A 22,054-nucleotide genomic window follows, 5' to 3' on the forward strand; every position below is an offset into this window, starting at 1 on the left:
CTCCAGGGCACCCCCGGTGATAGAGGCCCAGGCTCTCCAGGGCCCCCCCGGTGATAGAGGCCCAGGCTCCCCAGTCCCCGGTGATAGAGGCCCAGGCTCCCCAGTCCCCGGTGATAGAGGCCCAGGCTCTCCAGGGCACCCCCGGTGATAGAGGCCCAGGCTCTCCAGGGCACCCCCGGTGATAGAGGCCCAGGCTCTCCAGGGCACCCCCGGTGATAGAGGCCCAGGCTCTCCAGGGCACCCCCGGTGATAGAGGCCCAGGCTCCCCAGTCCCCGGTGATAGAGGCCCAGGCTCTCCAGGGCACCCCCGGTGATAGAGGCCCAGGCTCCCCAGTGATAGAGGCCCAGGCTCTCCAGGCCCCCCCCCCGGTGATAGAGGCCCAGGCTCCCCAGTCCCCGGTGATAGAGGCCCAGGCTCTCCAGGGCACCCCCGGTGATAGAGGCCCAGGCTCTCCAGGGCCCCCCCCCCGGTGATAGAGGCCCAGGCTCTCCAGGGCACCCCCGGTGATAGAGGCCCAGGCTCTCCAGGGCCCCCCCGGTGATAGAGGCCCAGGCTCCCCAGTCCCCGGTGATAGAGGCCCAGGCTCCCCAGTCCCCGGTGATAGAGGCCCAGGCTCTCCAGGGCACCCCCGGTGATAGAGGCCCAGGCTCTCCAGGGCACCCCCGGTGATAGAGGCCCAGGCTCTCCAGGGCACCCCCGGTGATAGAGGCCCAGGCTCTCCAGGGCACCCCCGGTGATAGAGGCCCAGGCTCCCCAGTCCCCGGTGATAGAGGCCCAGGCTCTCCAGGGCACCCCCGGTGATAGAGGCCCAGGCTCCCCAGTCCCCGGTGATAGAGGCCCAGGCTCCCCAGTCCCCGGTGATAGAGGCCCAGGCTCTCCAGGGCACCCGCAGTCCCCAGTGATAGAGGCCCAGGCTCCCCAGACCCCGGTGATAGAGGCCCAGGCTCCCCAGGGCCCCCCCCGGTGATAGAGGCCCAGGCTCCCCAGTCCCCGGTGATAGAGGCCCAGGCTCTCCAGGGCACCCGCAGTCCCCGGTGATGAGGGGGGAGAGAGCAGTCTCTCGGAGCACCCCCAGTGATACGGGGCTCCTACCCCCGGGACCCGCCGGTGGCCTGTGCGGCCCCCCCGTGTCCGCGGGCGGAGCCCCCACCCCCTCCTCAGGGAGAAGAAGCACCGGCGCTCCCGCCTCAGCTCCGTCTAAAATGGCGGCTCCCGCAGGCCACGCCCCGCGCACGCGAGCGCCGTGACGTCGGCGCACGCTGCGTCAGATCCGCTCTGTCGCGGGGACGAAGCGCATTCTGGAAGCCATTACGCTGCGCAGTTTGCTTGGCCGGGGCCGCGGCCCGCTCTACGCCCTTTGCGTAGTGTAGTGAGTTGGAGTAAGTGATGGCGGCGCCGGCGCGTGGGGTGGAGCGGCGGCTGCGGGAGCGGGGCGGCCGGAGGGGGTCCTGGGGGCTCCGCTCCGCGCGGGGGGCAGCTGGAGGAGGGGTGCTCGTCCCAGCGCGGCCCGGGGTGCGCATCTCACGCGGCCAGGCCTCCCGCCGCTTATGCGTGACACTCAGCTACGTGCGTGACCCTCAGGGTGACACTTATCAGCACTAAAACCAAGCAAACAACTGCATGGAAAGAAAAATCAGTTTCAAAAGGTTTACACTAGGTACTGTCCAATTAAGTCTTACCATATATATATATTTTTTAGTAAAGCACAATCTCACCACATTTTGGACACCCTAACTTACACTGTGTGTACAGTTTTAAAATAATTACTATCCCGTTTACAGTGACAACTGCAGGCTGGGATCTATAGCGCTATACATACACAAGTCACCACGGCTCTCCCTCCGCACACCTGCAGTGATTGCGCATTTCTGAGCAGTTACTGTAGCTTGCATTTCTTTCATTTTAAGGCGTGGACAAGTATTTTTTATGCATTACCTTCAAAGTGAAATACCGACAAAATGACATCATAAAAATACTTTCTTGCTCCTTAGCCATGTCTTTGCTTCCACACTCCTACTGTGACTCTGACCCCTTCACACTCATAGTTCTAGCATCGACCCCTCCTCTACGAATAGAAATCTCTCATTGGTGTAGAACAGTGGTTCCCAACCTGTGGTCCGGGGACCCCCAGGGGTCCGCTGCTGCTTAGAAAATTATCTAATATGAATGGATTAGATCCAGAGCCTTCAATAATGACCCAGTAAAGGGGCCCCCGGATTCCAATATTGATTCAGTGGTGGTCCCTGGTTCCAGTATTGATAAAGGACTGGTCCACAGAAGTCAAAAGGTTGGAACCCACTGGTGTAGAATGTTTCTAGCATCAACCCCTCCTCTAGGAGTATGAATCTCTCCTTGGTATAGAATGCCCCTAGCATCAACCCCCTCTGCTACAAATAGGAATCTCTCATTGGTGTAGAAAGCTTCTAGCTTCGATCCCTCCTCTACAAACACAAATCTCTTATTGTTGCAGAAAGCCTCTACCATCAACCCTCCCCCACGAGTTCGGATCTCTCAGTGTAGAACGCTTCTAGCATCGCCCCCCCACCCAGGAAACACTCCTTGATGTATAATTCTTCTAATATCTCCTCTACGAGTACAAATCTCTCATTGGCATAGAATGCCTCTAGCATTGACCCCTCCTCTACAAATACTAATCTCGTAGGTGCAGAAAGCCTCTACCACTGCCGCCACCCCCCTCCTCTACGAGTACAAATCTCTCATTGGTATAGAAAGCTTATAGACCTCAGACAGCATCTTTACATTGGGTGTGCTGGGCGACCACCGAACTGCAGATTGTGCTGCACTATCTGATATTGCAGACAGAAGAACCTGCCAGGCAAGCCTTCTCTTGGCCTTGGGTATGGTCTTGCAGCGCTATTACACTGAATCTTTCAGCTACTTTAAGGCCAGCTCTGTTACGTTTGTAGTACAGTTTGCACATAACCTCTCACAGGACTGCTGGCATCATCCTGCATGCAGGCTCTCTGTGGTCCGTGCCAGTCATGTTATGCCAGGGGGCAGTCATGGTCTCTTCACACATCTGTCCTACTGGAGACAGGAGTGAGTAAAGCCCTCCTGGCAGCCAACTCAGGGAACTTTGGCCAGCACTTTAAAAGTCTGCACTCGCCTGCTGCTGAAATGGTCAGCTACATCCCAACACAAATGTCCAAAAGTTTGCAGCTGAGGTTGAAGTTGTTGATTTCCAGTCAACAACAATATATATCCATGCAAGCAGCTGAAATTATATCTGGGAATTCTGCAGAGGCAGTTGGAGAGATCAGAAAACATCCTGCACACCGTACCTGCTGCCCGCCAGCACAACCTCACTACCACAGAGCGCTGTGAAGGTTGCACATGGCACCTATGTGAGCAGACACTGAAACAGAAAAAAGGGCTCCCCGGTGCCTTGACAAATCTGTCTCCAGTGTAGAACCTATTGCCAGAATACAACAGGTTCCAGCGGATCCACGTGAGATGGGGGTTAAGAGTCTGCTTTTTTCACTCACTTGACACCAATGGTTGACCATGTGGACCAGAGGGGCTGGGTTTGATGCAAATCGTGGATGCCACACACTCATTCTAAATTCCTTATAGCAACACTTGTGATTGTACTTTTAACGCTTACCCCTCTCAGCCTGGCTCAGTGAGCTGATGCTCTAGACAGCCCATTTCAACATAATAGAGTAACTCAAAAGTCCATAGGACTTGGGCACTGTTGTGGCAGTGAAGTTTCCCCCTGTCCAAGCAAAGACCCTCACTCTGGTCAGGGTAAAGGAGAAAAACACCCGGTTACCCCTTTGGTGGCTTGGCACAAGCAGAAAGGCTTAACCGAGAGGCAATGTGTAAAGTATTTGTACCAACGCACACAGTAATCCAGCGGATCCAGGTGGCATTGCGGGTTTCGTGCAGCATCATCCTCAGTGAAGTCGTACAGAGTCATTTCACAGTATTTCACCCGAAATTCACTACCAGGGGCCCAGGAACTGGAATGGCACCCTCTGGCAAGCTAGAGTCCACGGTATGCAGAGTCAGAGACTGGTTGGTGAAGCCTTTGCTGTCCCTGAGGCTTCAAAACAGGAGGCAAGCTCAGTCCAAGCCCTTGGAGATACCTCTCAACAGGACTGCACAACAAAGTCCAGTCTTTGTGTCCTTTCACAGGCAGAGGCAGCAACTACAGGATAGCCCAACAAAGCGCAGTCATAGGCAGGGGCAGCACTTCTCAACTCTTCAGCTCTTCTGGCATAGGTTCCTTTTGAATCCTTGAAGTGATCTGAAGTTTGGGGTCCAATATTTATACCCATTTCTGCCTTTGAAGTCGCACAACTTCAAAGAAAATTCTCTACTCTTTACAGGATCCTGCCTTGCCCAGGCCTGGCCCCAGACGCACACTAGGGGGTTGGAGACTGTTTTGTGAAAGGGCAGACACAACCCTTTCCTGTGTGACCACTCCTCCCTCCAGCCTAGCCAAGGTGGCCCATCAGAATATGTGGTTATACCTTAGCACCCCTTGTGCAGCTCCACTAGACAGAAACACAAACAGCCCAACTGTCAGTCTGACCCAGAGAAGGAATCCCCAAACAGGAAGATTCACAAAATGGCTTAAGCAAGAAAAGGCCTACTTTCTAAAAGTGGCATTTTCAAACTAGCAATCTAAGAATCACCTTCACTAAAATATGTATTTTTAAATTGTGAGATCAAAGACCCCAAACTCCATATTTCTATCTGCTCTCAAAGGGAAACTACACTTTAAGGAGATTAAAAGGCAGCCCCCATATTAACCCTAGAGAGAGATAGGCCTTGCAACAGTGAAAACGGAATTGGGCAGTATTTCACTTTTAGGATATGTAAAAACACACCAGTAGATATTCTACCTCTAACATACACTGCACCCTGCCTATCGGGCTACCTAGGGCCTACCTTAGGGTTGCCTTACATGTATGAAAAGGGCAGGTTTGGGCCTGGCAAGTAGGTACAATTGCCAAGTTGAATTGGCAGGTTAAAACTGTACATAGACACTGCAGTGGCAGGTCTGAGCCATGTCTTCAGGGCTACTTGTGGGTGGCACAATCAGTGCTGCAGGCCCAATAGTAGCATTTGATTTACAGGCCCTGGGCACATTTAGTGCACTTTACTAGGGACTTACTGTCAAATCAAATATGCCAATTATGGAAAAGCCAATTACACATACAATTTCACATAGGGAGCACTTACACTTTAGCACTGGTCAGTAGCGGTAATGTGCCCACAGTAACAAAAACAGCAAAAACAGAGACCAGCACACAGCAACAACCTGGGAAGTAGAGCCAAAAAGTTAGGGGAGACCACGCCAAGGATGCCAGGTCTAACAGGCACAGTTTAGCACAACCGACAAAACAGTCCCAGCAGGAACTACAAAAGTTATTTTGAAAGTAAAAAACACATTTTCACAGGACGCCCAATGTTATTAATCAGATGCTGAACCCCATGAGGAATAAAAAGGAGGGAGCAAAATAAATACACCAGGGCCAAGAAATATGCAAAATATTTATGTTCAAGATTTTGTGTTATACACAAATAATCTAAAGCATGACAATGGTTTCTCCACCAAGCGAAAACGTTTGAAATGTGGTGCTTGTGCAAGTGACAAGTGGTCAATATGTAATAATAAAATATGAATTGCAGTGCATGCAAGCAACTGCATACAGCCTGTTTGAGCTGATGATCTATATCCTACTCAGTATCCTTCGGACAAAGGGAATGTTTTCAACAATCAAATTCCTCTTAATGAGAATGGTTTGGTCCAGGCACAGATAATAATTGTCTAGGCAGCCAGCAACATAGCCGGAGCAAGGCAATACATGCTGGCTGCTTTAGTTTTCCGCTGATTGGCCTCCCCGTGCTCCAGCAAAGCTGTCATTCACATTTTAGTGAGGTAGTGTGAACATCACTCAGCACCACAATGCATCAGACTCACCCCTTATGTGTGGTACTTGGCAGGGCTGGCATCACTGTGGGCACAGCATTCTCTCCAGAGCACAGCCTAGAGTAAGCATCATTTCATGCGCAGCCCAGGATACGCATCACTTCCGGCGAAGTGCAGCACGGGCTGAATACTACCTCCACCACAGCAGTTCCTGCAGAGCACAAGTTCTCATCACTCCCTGCAGCGGGCGGTTTCGTAGGGGGCATTATCCCATGCACAGCACCGGGTGTGCATCACTCCCAGCACAGCACTCTCTGCAGAGACCATCGCTCCCTGTAGAATACAGCACAGCCCAGGGTGTGCATCACTCCCTCCACAGCAGTCTCGGCAGGGCACCGCACAGGTTCAGCATCACTCCGAGCGGGGGAAAACCTCAGAGGATGCACAGCACATGGTGAGCAGCACTCACTGCAGAGTGCAGTGTACCCGCATCACTCCTTGGCGAGCACAGTAAATCTTGCACAGCACCCACTACAGCGCACACATTGTGGGCACATAATCCCCTGCAGATCATCCTCTCTGTGGCACAACATCTCTCACAGAGCAAATCCTTGTGCACGTCTCACCCCTCCCACAGAGCACAGCACTTTCCACATGGACACCCTGCAAAGCCCAGCAGCTCCTCCTGAGCCAAGCACATCCTTCCTGGCAGGACCCTGCTCTGTCACCTTGCACTGCACATAGAGCACTACACTGGTCGCTTGTCACCTGCACAGCACAATCTGCCCTTTTGCCCAGAGGAGCAAAGTGCAGCACATACTGTAGAGCACTGCACATAGTGCCTGTCATTCCTAGCACAGCATAACTCCCAAAGTACAGCGTTCTTTGCAGTGCAGAGCTATCCCTGCAGAACACTGCAGAGTAGGCACCCAGTCGCCTGCAGAATAAAGCACACCCTGAGGAGTATGGTGCCAAATGGCTCACACTGAGGCATGGCCCCTGAGACACATACACTCTACAGAACAACACTCCATGCACAACGCTGTAAATCACCCCCTGCAGAGTACGGTGCTAGCTACTGTCACCTCCTGCCAAAGGGCAGCACTGACTACACAGCTCTCCCTCCCAGGGCAGCACTCCAGGCACAGACTGCATTGCACCAGGCACCATACAGAGCAGAGTGCAGCTTCCTAGATATATCCCCTGCATCTCCTGCACAGAACAGGCTGTGTGTCCCCTCCTGCAGAGCACAGCTCCTGAGATGCTGCACTCTCTGCGTCTCCTCCACAGAACAGGCTGTGTGTCCCATCCTGCAGAGCACAGCTCCTGAGATGCTGCACTCCCTGCGTCTCCTGCACAGAACAGGCTGTGTGTCCCCTCCTGCAGAGCACAGCTCCTGAGATGCTGCACTCCCTGCGTCTCCTCCACAGAACAGGCTGTGTGTCCCCTCCTGCAGAGCACAGCTCCTCAGATGCTGCACTCCCTGCGTCTCCTGCACAGAACAGGCTGTGTGTCCCACCCTGCAGAGCACAGCTCCTGAGATGCTGCACTCCCTGCGTCTCCTGCACAGAACAGGCTGTGTGTCCCCTCCTGCAGAGCACAGCTTCTGAGATGCTGCACTCCCTGCGTCTCCTCCACAGAACAGGCTGTGTGTCCCCTCCTGCAGAGCACAGCTCCTCAGATGCTGTACTCCCTGCGTCTCCTCCACAGAACAGGCTGTTTGTCCCCCCTGCAGAGCACAGCTCCTGAGATGTACATTTTCGTAGGGTTCTCTTTCCTTACATAAAGGTGTGAGTTTGGGGGCAGAAAGGGATTCCTCATCCATTATCTGTACACAGGATCTTTCTCCCATGGTTAAACTAAGCTGGTGTTTTTGGTATTGTTGCTTCCTTTTGCCTGGAACAAGATTATTGATTAGGGTGGGTATTTAATGATTGTGTTGCTTGATCGGTTCGTGGGGCCAATGGATGAGGTCTATCTACCATGAGAAGGCATACCCCAGAGGCTAGTGCCTTATCAATGATGCCCTTTAAATCTGACTGGTGTTCGTACATTCAGTTGCAGTGTTAGGTGGATCTCAGGGTTAAGAAATGAGTTGCTTAGTGTGGCTGTTCTTTTTTCAAGGGAGTTTGAAGTCTCTGATGAAGATGTGCTTGCTGGTTGATAGCAGAGTTGTCATGAAGTCTGTTAATTCTTCTCTGGATGTGATTCCTGCCATGGGTGTGATAGGAGGTCCACTTTCTACATGTAGGTGGTATGGTGGTACCCATGTTTACAGTGAGAGATTGGAAGGTCACCACTGCTCCGGTAGTTCTGTTAGGTGGTTATCTTGCAGCTTGTGACACAGGCAGGCCACACAGAGGCCCGGTTAATGATGTGAGCCATGCTTCTCCGAATGTAAGCAGATCACAGCTGGTTGTTGTAAAGTGAAGAGGGAGACGGCTGGTAAGTCGGATATTGCAGACAGAGAGTTTATCAATGCACCTTTGATGGGTACTGTCCCTTGTGTTCTTTTCGACATCGGGTAATAGATTCTGATATTTATGCATTCCAGTCTGTGCATCAATTTGTGCCTTCTTGGTCAGGTGGGATCTCTCATATTCCCCAAAACCTTTACCACAGGACAAAACAAAACTTTCCCAGCTAAGGACCAGAAATGACAAAGGCTTTGAAAAGTCGTCTCTAAAAGATAGAATCTTTCCTCACTTGTCATCCCCACGACAACAATTGACTTAAACTTGCAAATCAACACATGACTAGGAATGTCTCATTGGTGCAGAAAGCCTCTAGCATCGACCACTCCTCTATGACTAGGAATCTCTCATTGGTGCAGAAAGCCTCTAGCGTCGACCACTCCTCTATGAATAGGAATCTCTCATTGGTGCAGAAAGCCTCTAGCATCGACCACTCCTCTATGAATAGGAATCTCTCATTGGTGCAGAAAGCCTCTAGCATTGATCCCTCCTCTATGAATAGGAATCTCTCATTGGTGTATAATTCTTCTGTTATCGACCTCTGTTCTACGAATAGGAATCTCTCATTGGTGCCGAAAGCCTCTAGCATCGACCACTCCTCTATGAATAGGAATGTCTCATTGGTGCAGAAAGCCTCTAGCATCGACCACTCCTCTATGACTAGGAATCTCTCATTGGTGCAGAAAGCCTCTAGCATCGACCACTCCTCTATGAATAGGAATCTCTCATTGGTGCAGAAAGCCTCTAGCATCGACCACTCCTCTATGACTAGGAATCTCTCATTGGTGCAGAAAGCCTCTAGCATCGATCCCTCCTCTATGAATAGGAATCTCTCATTGGTGTATAATTCTTCTGTTATCAACCTATGTTCTACGAATAGGGATCTCTCATTGGTGTAGAAAGCCTCTAGCATCGACCACTCTTCTCTGAGTAGAAATGTCTCATTGGTGCAGAAAGCCTCTAACATCGACCACTCCTCTATGAATAGAAATCTCTCATTGGTGCAGAAAGCCTCTAGCATCGACCACTCTTCTATGACTAGGAATCTCTCATTGGTGCAGAATGCCTCTAGCATCGACCACTCCTCTATTAATAGGAATCTATCATTGGTGCAGAAAGCCTCTAGCATCGATCCCTCCTCTATGAATAGGAATCTCTCATTAGTGTATAATTCTTCTGTTATCGACCTCTGTTCTACGAATAGGAATCTCTCATTGGTGCAGAAAGCCTCTAGCATCGACCACTCTTCTCTGAATAGAAATGTCTCATTGGTGCAGAAAGCCTCTAGCATCGACCACGCCTCTATGAATAGAAATCTCTCATTGGTGCAGAAAGCCTCTACTATCGACCCCCTGCTCTATTAATAGAAATCTCTCATTGGTGTAGAAAGCCTCTAGCATTGACCACTCCTCTATGAATAGGTATCTCTCATTGGTGCAGAAAGCCTCTAGCATCGACCACTCCTCTATGAATAGAAATCTCTCATTGGTGCAGAAAGCCTCTACCATCGACCCCCTGCTCTATTAATAGAAATCCCTCATTGGTGTATAATTCTAGTATCGACCTCTGTTCTACGGATAGGAATCTCCCATTGGTGCAGAAAGCCTCTAGCATCGACCACTCCTCTATGAATAGAAATCTCTCATTGGTGCAGAAAGCCTCTACCATCAACCCCCTGCTCTATTGATAGAAATCTCTCATTGGTGTATAATTCTAGTATTGACCTCTGTTCTATGAATAGAAATCTCTCATTGGTGTAGAAAGCCTCTAGCATCGACCACTCCTCTATGAATAGGAATCTCACATTGGTGCAGAAAGCCTCTAGCATAGACCACTCCTCTATGAATAGGAATCTCTCATTGGTGTATAATTCTTCTAGCATTGCCCCCTCTTCTATGAATAGGAATGTCTCATTGGTGCAGAAATCCTCTAGCATCGACCCCCTCCTCTATGAATAGGAATCTCTCATTGGTGCAGAAAGCCTCTAGCATTGATCCATCCTCTATGAATAGGAATCTCTCATTGGTGTATAATTCCTCTAGCATCTCCCCCTCCTCTATGGATAGGAATGTCTCATTGGTGCAGAAAGGGTGCAGAAAGACTCTAGCATCGACCACTCCTCTATGAATAGGAATCTCTCATTGGTGCATAAAGCCTCTAGCATCAATCCCTCCTCTATGACTAGGAATCTCTCATTGGTGCAGAAAGACTCTAGCATCGACCACTCCTCTATGAATAGGAATCTCTCATTGGTGCAGAAAGCCTCTAGCATCGACCACTCCTCTATGAATAGGAATCTCTCATTGGTGCAGAAAGCCTCTAGCATTGATCCCTCCTCTATGAATAGGAATCTCTCATTGGTGTATAATTCTTCTGTTATCGACCTCTGTTCTACGAATAGGAATCTCTCATTGGTGCAGAAAGCCTCTAGCATCGACCACTCTTTTCTGAATAGAAATGTCTCATTGGTGCAGAAAGCCACTAACATCGACCACTCCTCTATGAATAGGAATCTCCCATTGGTGCAGAAAGCCTCTAGCATCGACCACTCCTCTATGAATAGGAATGTCTCATTGGTGCAGAAAGCCTCTAGCATCGACCACTCCTCTATGAATAGGAATCTCTCATTGGTGCAGAAAGCCTCTAGCATCGACCACTCCTCTATGAATAGGAATCTCTCATTGGTGCAGAAAGCCTCTAGCATCGATCCTTCCTCTATGAATAGGAATCTCTCATTGGTGTATAATTCTTCTGTTATCGACCTCTGTTCTACGAATAGGAATCTCTCATTGGTGCAGAAAGCCTCTAGCATCGACCACTCTTCTCTGAATAGAAATGTCTCATTGGTGCAGAAAGCCTCTAACATCGACCACTCCTCTATGAATAGAAATCTCTCATTGGTGTAGAAAGCCTCTAGCATCGACTACTCCTCTATGAATAGGAATCTCTCATTGGTGCAGAAAGCCTCTAGCATCGACCACTCCTCTATGAATAGAAATCTCTCATTGGTGCAGAAAGCCTCTACCATCGACCCCCTGCTATATTAATAGAAATCCCTCATTGGTGTATAATTCTAGTATCGACCTCTGTTCTATGGATAGGAATCTCCCATTGGTGCAGAAAGCCTCTAGCATCGACCCCCTCCTCTATGAATAGAAATCTCTCATTGGTGTATAATTCTTCTAGTATCAACTTCTGTTCTATGAATAGGAATCTCATTGGTGCAGAAAGCCTCTAGCATTGATCCCTCTTCTATGAATAGAAATGTCTCATTGGTGCAGAAAGCCTCTAGCATCGACACTCCTCTATCAATAGAAATCTCTCATTGGTGTTTAATTCTTCTAGTATCGACCTCTGTTCTATGAATAGGAATCTCTCATTGGTGCATAAAGCCTCTAGCATCAATCCCTCCTCTATGAATAGGAATCTCTCATTGGTGCATAAAGCCTCTAGCATCAATCCCTCCTCTATGAATAGGAATCTCTCATTGGTGCAGAAAGCCTCTAGCATCGATCACTCCTCTATGAATAGGAATGTCTCATTGTGTGCAGAAAGCCTCTAGCATCGATCCCTCCTCTATAAATAGAAATCTCTCATTGGTGTATAATTCTTCTAGTATCGACCTCTGTTCTATGAATAGGAATCACATTGGTGCGGAAAGCCTCTAACATTGATCCCTCTTCTATGAATAGGAATCTTTAATTGGTGCAGAAAGCCTCTAGTATCGACCCCCTCCTCTATGGATAGAAATCTCTCATTAGTGCAGAAAGCCTCTAGTATCGATCACTCCTCTATGAATAGGAATCTCTCATTGGTGTATAATTCTTCTAGTATCGACCTCTGCTCTATGAATAGGAATCTCTCATTGGTGCAGAAAGCCTCTAGCATTGATCCCTCCTCTATGAATAGGAATCTCTCATTGGTACAGCAAGCCTCTAGCATCGATCCCTCCTCTATGAATAGAAATCTTTCATTGGTGTATAATTCTTCTAGTATCGACCTCTGTTCTATGAATAGGAATCTCATTGGTGCAGAAAGCCTCTAGCATTGATCCCTCTTCTATGAATAGGAATCTCTCATTGATGCAGAAAGCCTCTAGCATCGATCCCTCCTCTATGAATAGGAATCTCTCATTGGTGCAGAAAGCCTCTAGCATCGATCCCTCCTCTATGAATAGAAATCTCTCATTGTTGTATAATTCTTCTAGTATCGACCTCTGTTCTATGAATAGGAATCTCATTGGTGCAGAAAGCCTCTAGCAGTGATCCCTCTTCTATGAATAGGAATCTCTCATTGGTGCAGAAAGCCTCTAGCATCGACCCCCTCCTCTATGAATTGAAATCTCTCATTAGTGCAGAAAGCTTCTAGTATCGATCCCTCCTCTATGAATAGGAATCTCTCATCGGCGCAGAAAACATCTAGCATCAACCACCTTCTCTATGAATCGAAATCTCTCATTGGTGCTGAAAGCCTCTAGCGTTGATCACTCCTCTATGAATAGGAATCTCTCATTGGTGTATAATTCTTCTAGTATCGACCTCTGTTCTATGAATAGGAATCTCTCATTGGTGCAGAAAGCCTCTAACATCGACCACTCCTCTATGAATAGGAATCTCCCATTGGTGCAGAAAGCCTCTAACATCGACCACTCCTCTATGAATAGGAATCTCCCATTGGTGCAGAAAGCCTCTAGCATCGACCACTCCTCTATGAATAGGAATGTCTCATTGGTGCAGAAAGCCTCTAGCATCGACCACTCCTCTATGAATAGGAATCTCTCATTGGTGCAGAAAGCCTCTAGCATCGACCACTCCTCTATGAATAGGAATCTCTCATTGGTGCAGAAAGCCTCTAGCATCGATCCTTCCTCTATGAATAGGAATCTCTCATTGGTGTATAATTCTTCTGTTATCGACCTCTGTTCTACGAATAGGAATCTCTCATTGGTGCAGAAAGCCTCTAGCATCGACCACTCTTCTCTGAATAGAAATGTCTCATTGGTGCAGAAAGCCTCTACCATCGACCCCCTGCTATATTAATAGAAATCCCTCATTGGTGTATAATTCTAGTATCGACCTCTGTTCTATGGATAGGAATCTCCCATTGGTGCAGAAAGCCTCTAGCATCGACCCCCTCCTCTATGAATAGAAATCTCTCATTGGTGTATAATTCTTCTAGTATCAACCTCTGTTCTATGAATAGGAATCTCATTGGTGCAGAAAGCCTCTAGCATTGATCCCTCTTCTATGAATAGAAATGTCTCATTGGTGCAGAAAGCCTCTAGCATCGACACTCCTCTATCAATAGAAATCTCTCATTGGTGTTTAATTCTTCTAGTATCGACCTCTGTTCTATGAATAGGAATCTCTCATTGGTGCATAAAGCCTCTAGCATCAATCCCTCCTCTATGAATAGGAATCTCTCATTGGTGCATAAAGCCTCTAGCATCAATCCCTCCTCTATGAATAGGAATCTCTCATTGGTGCAGAAAGCCTCTAGCATCGATCACTCCTCTATGAATAGGAATGTCTCATTGTGTGCAGAAAGCCTCTAGCATCGATCCCTCCTCTATAAATAGAAATCTCTCATTGGTGTATAATTCTTCTAGTATCGACCTCTGTTCTATGAATAGGAATCACATTGGTGCGGAAAGCCTCTAACATTGATCCCTCTTCTATGAATAGGAATCTTTCATTGGTGCAGAAAGCCTCTAGTATCGACCCCCTCCTCTATGGATAGAAATCTCTCATTAGTGCAGAAAGCCTCTAGTATCGATCACTCCTCTATGAATAGGAATCTCTCATTGGTGTATAATTCTTCTAGTATCGACCTCTGCTCTATGAATAGGAATCTCTCATTGGTGCAGAAAGCCTCTAGCATTGATCCCTCCTCTATGAATAGGAATCTCTCATTGGTACAGCAAGCCTCTAGCATCGATCCCTCCTCTATGAATAGAAATCTTTCATTGGTGTATAATTCTTCTAGTATCGACCTCTGTTCTATGAATAGGAATCTCATTGGTGCAGAAAGCCTCTAGCATTGATCCCTCTTCTATGAATAGGAATCTCTCATTGATGCAGAAAGCCTCTAGCATCGATCCCTCCTCTATGAATAGGAATCTCTCATTGGTGAAGAAAGCCTCTAGCATCGATCCCTCCTCTATGAATAGAAATCTCTCATTGTTGTATAATTCTTCTAGTATCGACCTCTGTTCTATGAATAGGAATCTCATTGCTGCAGAAAGCCTCTAGCAGTGATCCCTCTTCTATGAATAGGAATCTCTCATTGGTGCAGAAAGCCTCTAGCATCGACCCCCTCCTCTATGAATTGAAATCTCTCATTAGTGCAGAAAGCTTCTAGTATCGATCCCTCCTCTATGAATAGGAATCTCTCATCGGCGCAGAAAACCTCTAGCATCAACCACCTTCTCTATGAATCGAAATCTCTCATTGGTGCTGAAAGCCTCTAGCGTTGATCACTCCTCTATGAATAGGAATCTCTCATTGGTGTATAATTCTTCTAGTATCGACCTCTGTTCTATGAATAGGAATCTCTCATTGGTGCAGAAAGCCTCTAGCATTGATCCCTCCTCTATGAATAGAAATCTCTCATTGGTGTATAATTCTTCTCGTATTTACCTCTGTTCTATGAATAGGAATCTCATTGGTGCAGAAAGCCTCTAGCATTGATCCCTCTTCTATGAATAGGAATCTCTCATTGGTGCAGAAAGCGTCTAGCATCGACCCCCTCCTCTATGAATAGAAATCTCTCATTAGTGCAGAAAGCCTCTAGTATCGATCCCTCCTCTATGAATAGGAAACTCTCATTGGTGTATAATTCTTCTAGTATCGACCTCTATTCTATGAATAGGAATCTCTCATTGGTGCAGAAAGCCTCTAGCATTGATCCCTCCTCTATGAATAGGAAACTCTCATTGGTGTATAATTCTTCTAGTATCGACCTCTATTCTATGAATAGGAATCTCTCATTGGTGCAGAAAGCCTCCAGCATCGATCACTTCTCTATGAATAGGAATCTCTCATTGGTGCAGAAAGCCTCTAGCATCGACCCCTCCTCTATGAATAGGAATCTCTCATTGGTGCAGAAAGCCTCTAGCATCCACCCCTCCTCTATGAATAGTTACTGATGTATGTGGCGCTGGAACTGGGCTAAATCTAGGCAGACCGGCTGTGCTTCTCCTCATTGTATTTACAGATACAAATCTGAGGAGGTTCCATGAAACATCCATGATAGCTCCGAACAGGGCACTGGGCGCCGCCTCCGCCCTGGCCTGAGAGCACTTGTGAGAAAGTCACTCCAGGAGTTTGCATCAGTCCTAAAGGAGTACACAGGGCGAGCTCCTGTGGGGGGTCTGTAGTGCAGGTTTAAAGGGATCAAGGGTTGAAATCCTGGGGGTGCGCTGGCCACCCCTAAAGGAGCCTGAGGACCTTATACTGCCAGAGCAGAGGAGGCTCCTTATTAACAATTTATTTGAGAGTTTCTGCCCCTCAGTGCTTGAGTGCTCAGTGCCTGATGTGATATCTACCCCGCATGCCATCTGTATTTCCCAGTTAAGGGTTCGGGGGAGGTGGCTGCACCAAGCTCTGCTTGTTCTCACCAGTCCTGGGTAACTTTGCTTGGATTAATCGGCCGATGCGACATGGACGTCAATTCACTGTAATGCCAGGGGCAGCGGAAGTGACATCCTTTGACCTCCACTTTCACTCAGTCACACATACTTCCACACAAATTCACACTTACATACAGTCTCGCCAGCAAGTACGCACACAACATACATTTAAATGTTTTTTTTTTTCTTACCTCAGCTGCAGTGGAAGGGCATGCTCCAGCTAATTGTACTCCGTTTTTATTACACTAATAGTGAATAACATATTTTTATTCACTGTTACTGACAGAAAAAACTGACAGAAAACAAAGAGAGTGGAGTCTTCTGAGCAGCCACTGTGTCCCTGGTACTGAATTTGCCATCTCTGAGGCCAGGGGTCTCAACGGCAGTGGCAGGGGTAGCAAAGGGCGAGCAAGGGGTCAGAAAGGTAGCAGCAGGGGTAGCAAGGGGCGAGCCAGGGGTCTCAAAGGCAGCAGCAGGGATAGCAAAGGCTGAGCCAGGGGTCTCAAAGGCAGTGACGGGGCAGCAAAGGGTGAGCCAGTGGTCTCAAAGGCAGGGGTAGCAAGGGGCGAGCCAGGGGTCTCAAAGGCAGCGGCAAGGGTAGCAAGGGGCGAGCCAGGGGTCTCAAAGGCAGTGGTAGGGGTACAAAGGGGCGAGCCAGGGGTCTCAGTGGCAGGGGTTGCAAGGGTCGAGCCAAGGGTCTTGCAGCAGCAGGGGTAGCAAGGAGTGAGCCAGGAGTCTCAAAAGCAGCAGCAGGGATAGCAAAGGCTGAGCCAGGGGTCTCAAAGGCAGTGACGGGGTAGCAAAGGGCGAGCCAGGGGTCTCAGTGGCTGGGGTCGCAAGGGGCGAGCCAGGGGTCTCAGTGCCAGGGGTTACAAGGGGCAAGCCAGGGGTCTCAGTGGCAGTGGCGGGGTCGCAAGGGGTGAGCCAGGGGTCTCAGTGGCAGGGGTCGCCAGGGGTCTCAGTGGCGGGGTCGCAAGGGGCAAGCGTGTGGATATATATCACAACACTTCTAACTGCGATGTAGGCGGTGATAGCAGCCACGGCGCATATCAGGATTGATCGGCCGATAGGTAATGAGGTAGGAATTACTCACTACCTTTTTTTACTAACAATTCTCCTTTATTCTATCTCTTTTCAGTGACTTTGCATGAAGTTCTTTTTCTTGTACCTGGTGTTTCTCGTATGTTTTTAAAAGAATGTCTGTTGATGCTTTTGTAGTGGTAATGTCTGTAATGGAGGGTCAGATGCTGACACATGAAGCCCCGACCTTTGCCCTTCCTCCACTGGACCGCCCCCCCCCCCCCCCCCCCCCCCACTTGCCAGGCAGATTGGGACCAAAACTAGGTGGGGTCAGAAGCATGTTTACATCTGCAGAAAACTGAGACAAATACTTGTTTGTGACAAGGAGGGCCCCCCCCCACTACTGGTCACTTCAGCACCATAGATGGGGTCCAGGCTTACCTTCTCTCATTCAATGCTACGTCCGCTTTTGTTCCGGGTCTTGACTGGAGCTCCACTTACGTGCATGATGATAGTGTGTGTTCACCTGCAGATGCAGCAGTGTCCCCCCTCACCTGGGTATGAGATGAGGCCGCTGCTCTCCTCTGGGCCTGCGTCTGCCTACAGCAAGATGCTTCCCAAGACAGACTGAGGTCTATGAGGCAACCGGTAGAGGCCAAGAGTGGGGCTGGCAATGCCCCCTCTGGATCTCTGTAGCACCTAAGCAAGGATCAGGGTGCAGCCAGCCCTGAAGCACTCTCCTCCCACACAGACAGCCTCAGCCTCAAACACAGGAGCTGACATTAACTGCACCACCCAGCAAGCTCACTCAGTGACTGAGCTGTCTGTGCAAGTGTTTGTGTGCAAATAGCAAGTCAAACTGCCCGGCCCATTTAGCATTTCATCCATTGCAGGACATTTTAGTACCATTCTCTTGTAAGAACAATACCTGCTATTTAGGCACCAGGAGACCTTTGGACTGGTGGTAGGTAAGCTGTTTGACGATTGTGGCCTGCGTCTTCCCCCTCCCGGAGCTAAACGCCCCTCTTACTGGGGATGTCTGCTACCGATACACTTAATGCTGGTCTCTCCTTCATCCCACAGCAGCTTGGGTACGTACAGGTGTCTGCTGTAGGCCAGCAGCATGTGTACCCTCTCAGGTCTCCTTCATCCCACAGCAGCTTGGGTAAGTATAGGTGTCTGCTGTAGGCCAGCAGCATGTGTACCCTCTCAGGTCTCCTTCATCCCACAGCTGCTTGGGTAAGTACAGGTGTCTGCTGTTGGCCAGCAGCATGTGTACCCTCTCAGGTCTCCTTCATCCCACAGCAGCTTGGGTAACTACAGGTGTCTGCTGTAGGCTAGCAGCATGTGTACCCTCTCAGGTCTCCTTCATCCCACAGCAGCTTTGGTACGTACAGGTGTCTGCTGTAGGCCAGCAGCATGTGTACCCTCTCAGGTCTCCTTCATCCCACAGCAGCTTGGGTAAGTACAGGTGTCTGCTGTAGGCCAGCAGCATGTGTACCCTCTCAGGTCTCCTTCATCCCACAGCAGCTTGGGTAACTACAGGTGTCTGCTGTAGGCCAGCAGCATGTGTACCCTCTCAGGTCTCCTTCATCCCACAGCAGCTTGGGTAACTACAGGTGTCTGCTGTAGGCCAGCAGCACGTGTACCCTCTCAGGTCTCCTTCATCCCACAGCAGCTTGGGTAACTACAGGTGTCTGCTGTAGGCCAGCAGCATGTGTACCCTCTCAGGTCTCCTTCATCCCACAGCAGCTTGGGTAAGTACAGGTGTCTGCTGTAGGCCAGCAGCATGTGTACCCTCTCAGGTCTCCTTCATCCCACAGCAGCTTGGGTAACTACAGGTGTCTGCTGTAGGCCAGCAGCACGTGTACCCTCTCAGGTCTCCTTCATCCCACAGCAGCTTGGGTAACTACAGGTGTCTGCTGTAGGCCAGCAGCACGTGTACCCTCTCAGGTCTCCTTCATCCCACAGCAGCTTGGGTTAGTACAGGTGTCTGCTGTAGGCCTGCAGCATGTGTACCCTCTCAGGTCTCCTTCATCCCACAGCAGCTTGGGTACGTACAGGTGTCTGCTGTAGGCCAGCAGCATGTGTACCCTTTCAGGTTTTCCTCACCAGCAGCCTCTGGAGTGCGCACATGAGCTGCTGGCTGTTTGCTGTTCTGACAGAGTCTCGGTATTCCATGGTAGATCCAGCAGGCAGAACAGACCAGCCCTCCAGGTAAGCATGAACAATACTGAATACACCAGGAAATGTTGGTTTCATTCAAATCCGGTGCTTTAAGTGCAGTGAAAAAAAGTGGAGCGGGTCATAGTCAAAGCAGCATGACCTGGAATCCGTCCAAGAGGTGTGGCATATGTGTAATTAAGGGTTTGGAACATGTAACTTTAAATCCTGTGCTTGTTACCGTGTGTCACACGGTCAGGATTCGGTGCCTGTATGAGAGCTATCTTTTTTTACACATAGACATATAACACAAAAACTTGCAGTATCACATAAATGAGCACAACAGTACACTTGTGAAACGAAATGTTTACACTCTGAAAAAAATTACACTGTGCATTGAACATTACTATGGCCTGTGGAAGGGGTAGTGGTCTTCAGAGCAGTGGTGGCTGGCAATTAGACCATGAGGCGGGGCTGGTGGGCCACACATGTACATGCACACTCACACCCCCATACGTTCACGTGTGCACACACCCACCCACCATTCACAAGCAGACAAACCCATTCACATCACACACTCACATTTAGACAGTCACACATGCGCGCTCGCGCACACACACACACACACGTACATTCACACACACGTGCACACTCACCACCATGCATTCACGTGTGCACACATACACCCACCATTCACAAGCACACACATAAAGTCACACGTGCGCCGTGCATACAGACACACACACGAGACGTTAAAAAAAACCTTTCCCAGCTGCAGTGCTGATCTCCAGTGGCAAGCCTCTGAGGTTCCTAAAGAATGGGCACTGCCGCCTCTTTGGCAGGCCTGGGGACAGGCACGAGAGGAGGTGGCAGCCCCTTACTCCTCACTGTGGGATAGGGTAAGTGAGACTGCTGACCCCACCTCACTCTGTGACGAGGTGACACTGACTGACACTCAGCCCTATGCACGTCAACACTTACAACTGAAGTAGCCAGGTCTGAGGCTATCTGTAAGGCTGCCCCTCATCATAAGGGGTGGGACCTCGAGGGGCTTTGGAGAGCTGAGGAGGTCATGCCCTAGGGCTGTGAAATCTTCAGCCTGCAAAGTTCAGCCAGGCACTTGTGTGTTTAGTGCATGTAGAGCTGAGCAAAGGGTCTAAAAGTGATAGTTTACTCCACAAATACCTGCAACTTCAGCAAGCCTTGGGGGTCCACGTCCAGACTGGCACGGTCGTCTCTGAGTTTAGCCCAGTGGAAGCGAAGGTTCTGATGGGTGGTCTGGGCAAGAGCGTGGTGTCCCAAATATACCGTACCCTTATCATTAACACGATGGGGCCACTCACGAGTCTCAGAGAGCGATGGGAGGGTTGGCAGGGGCAGATGGAGGAGGAGGAGGATTGGAGGGATGCCTTGATGGCCCTGAGGAACCAAACTATAGCCTCTTGCCGCGGTTTGTCCAGAAATACTATTTACACACTGCATACCTTACCCCTGACACAATGCAGGCGGGTTTGCCTGCCCCCCGCCTTGACCCAGTGCAGATTTTTACCACATGGTGTGGGCTTGCCCATACATAGAGGGTTACTGATGGGCGTTGACCGCTGAACTCTCCAGTGTGTTGACAATGGAGGTGGAGAGGGCTCCATTGCCAATCCTGTTGGGTGTCCTTGAAGGAGTGGAGAGCAACAGGGCTGTCCGCACCTTCTTGGGGACGGTGTTCCTGATAGCAAGGTGTGATATTGCTGCCAATTGGAGATCGGAGAAAGCCCCCACCCTGACCCGTTGGAGACGGGGTGGACTGGTGCACCTAGCAAGAGAAGCTGGTCTATGTGACTCTGGGGTGTCCAGTCAAGTATAATCAAGTGCGGGGTAAATGGAAGTGTTTTGTGACCCCTAATAATGAGTAGACTTTTAGATTGGGACATTGAAAGCTAAATGTTGAACTCCTTGGAGTGTGCAAAGTGTTAAGGGAATGAACTGTTGAAGATTTTCTTTAGAATAAGTGCAATAGTGTTATATCAATGGCTTAGATATGACATGTTGTTATGTTGTTGCAGCAATAAAATCAATAAAGATCTTTATTGAAAAAGTGACAGTTTTGTGGTGGTAGCCCAAACTCACAAATTTGAAAGTGGGTTTATGCACAATTATGAAGAAAAACAAGTTTTGGTGAGATAGAGTATTTGGCAAGATAACATAATTTAAGTAGGAAAGCTGTGATTTATTCAGTTTTTCTGGTTTCAATGCATACAAATCAGCCAGTAAATGGGTATCTACTTGTCTTTCCTTATGTTAAGGCTTTGTTATTCATTCTTAGTGCAGTAAATATAGGGCAGACGTACATGGAAGGCCGAGTGCTTTACATGAGCACCTGTTAGATTACAGAAGGTCATCTGCATTACTTATAGGCACAGGGAGATTACGTGATTTGCACAGAATCACAGGATGTTGAGCCAGTGCTGAGGATGGAACCCGGTTCCCCAGTTCCACAGCCAGTAGCTCTGACCGTAAGGCCATGTCCTGGGTAAAGGGAAGGAGGCAGCAGAAGCCTCATGAAAGCTCGGCTGGTTATGAGCTCGAGGTGCCAACAGGACCTTGAGCTGAGCGAGGCTTCAGGATTGAGCCTGGCATGATCTTTCAGTGGCTCACCCACCTCTAGGCTGACCCCTGCTTGGCCGGACGGACACTCTTCAAGTTGCTAAAAGCTGGGGCGGTGGAGTCCCTCTGCCCTTAAGGGAGGGCACCTACTGTTTAATAGTGTGTCCATCACTGCCACTCTCCCCTTCTCAATACTTTTCTCCCTATCTCTCACTCTTATACACCCATAAACAGGTTTTCTCTCAACATCTTTCTGAAAGGATCTA

The 22,054-nt window shown here is 49.2% G+C and overlaps 1 protein-coding gene across 1 annotated transcript in view; it reads left to right on the top strand.

Moving 5' to 3' along the window:
• The first annotated feature begins 1,278 nt into the window (after positions 1-1,278).
• NAIF1 (nuclear apoptosis inducing factor 1) overlaps positions 1,279-22,054 on the top strand; it is a 50,521-nt gene continuing 29,745 nt past the window's right edge. Inside the window, exon 1 of the mRNA XM_069236929.1 lies at positions 1,279-1,380. The gene's annotated coding sequence lies outside the window, so the exon portion shown is untranslated. The remainder of the gene's footprint in view (positions 1,381-22,054) is intronic.

The sequence above is a fragment of the Pleurodeles waltl genome, chromosome 6 (genome assembly GCF_031143425.1).
Source record: "Pleurodeles waltl isolate 20211129_DDA chromosome 6, aPleWal1.hap1.20221129, whole genome shotgun sequence".
Lineage (NCBI taxonomy): Eukaryota > Metazoa > Chordata > Amphibia > Caudata > Salamandridae > Pleurodeles > Pleurodeles waltl.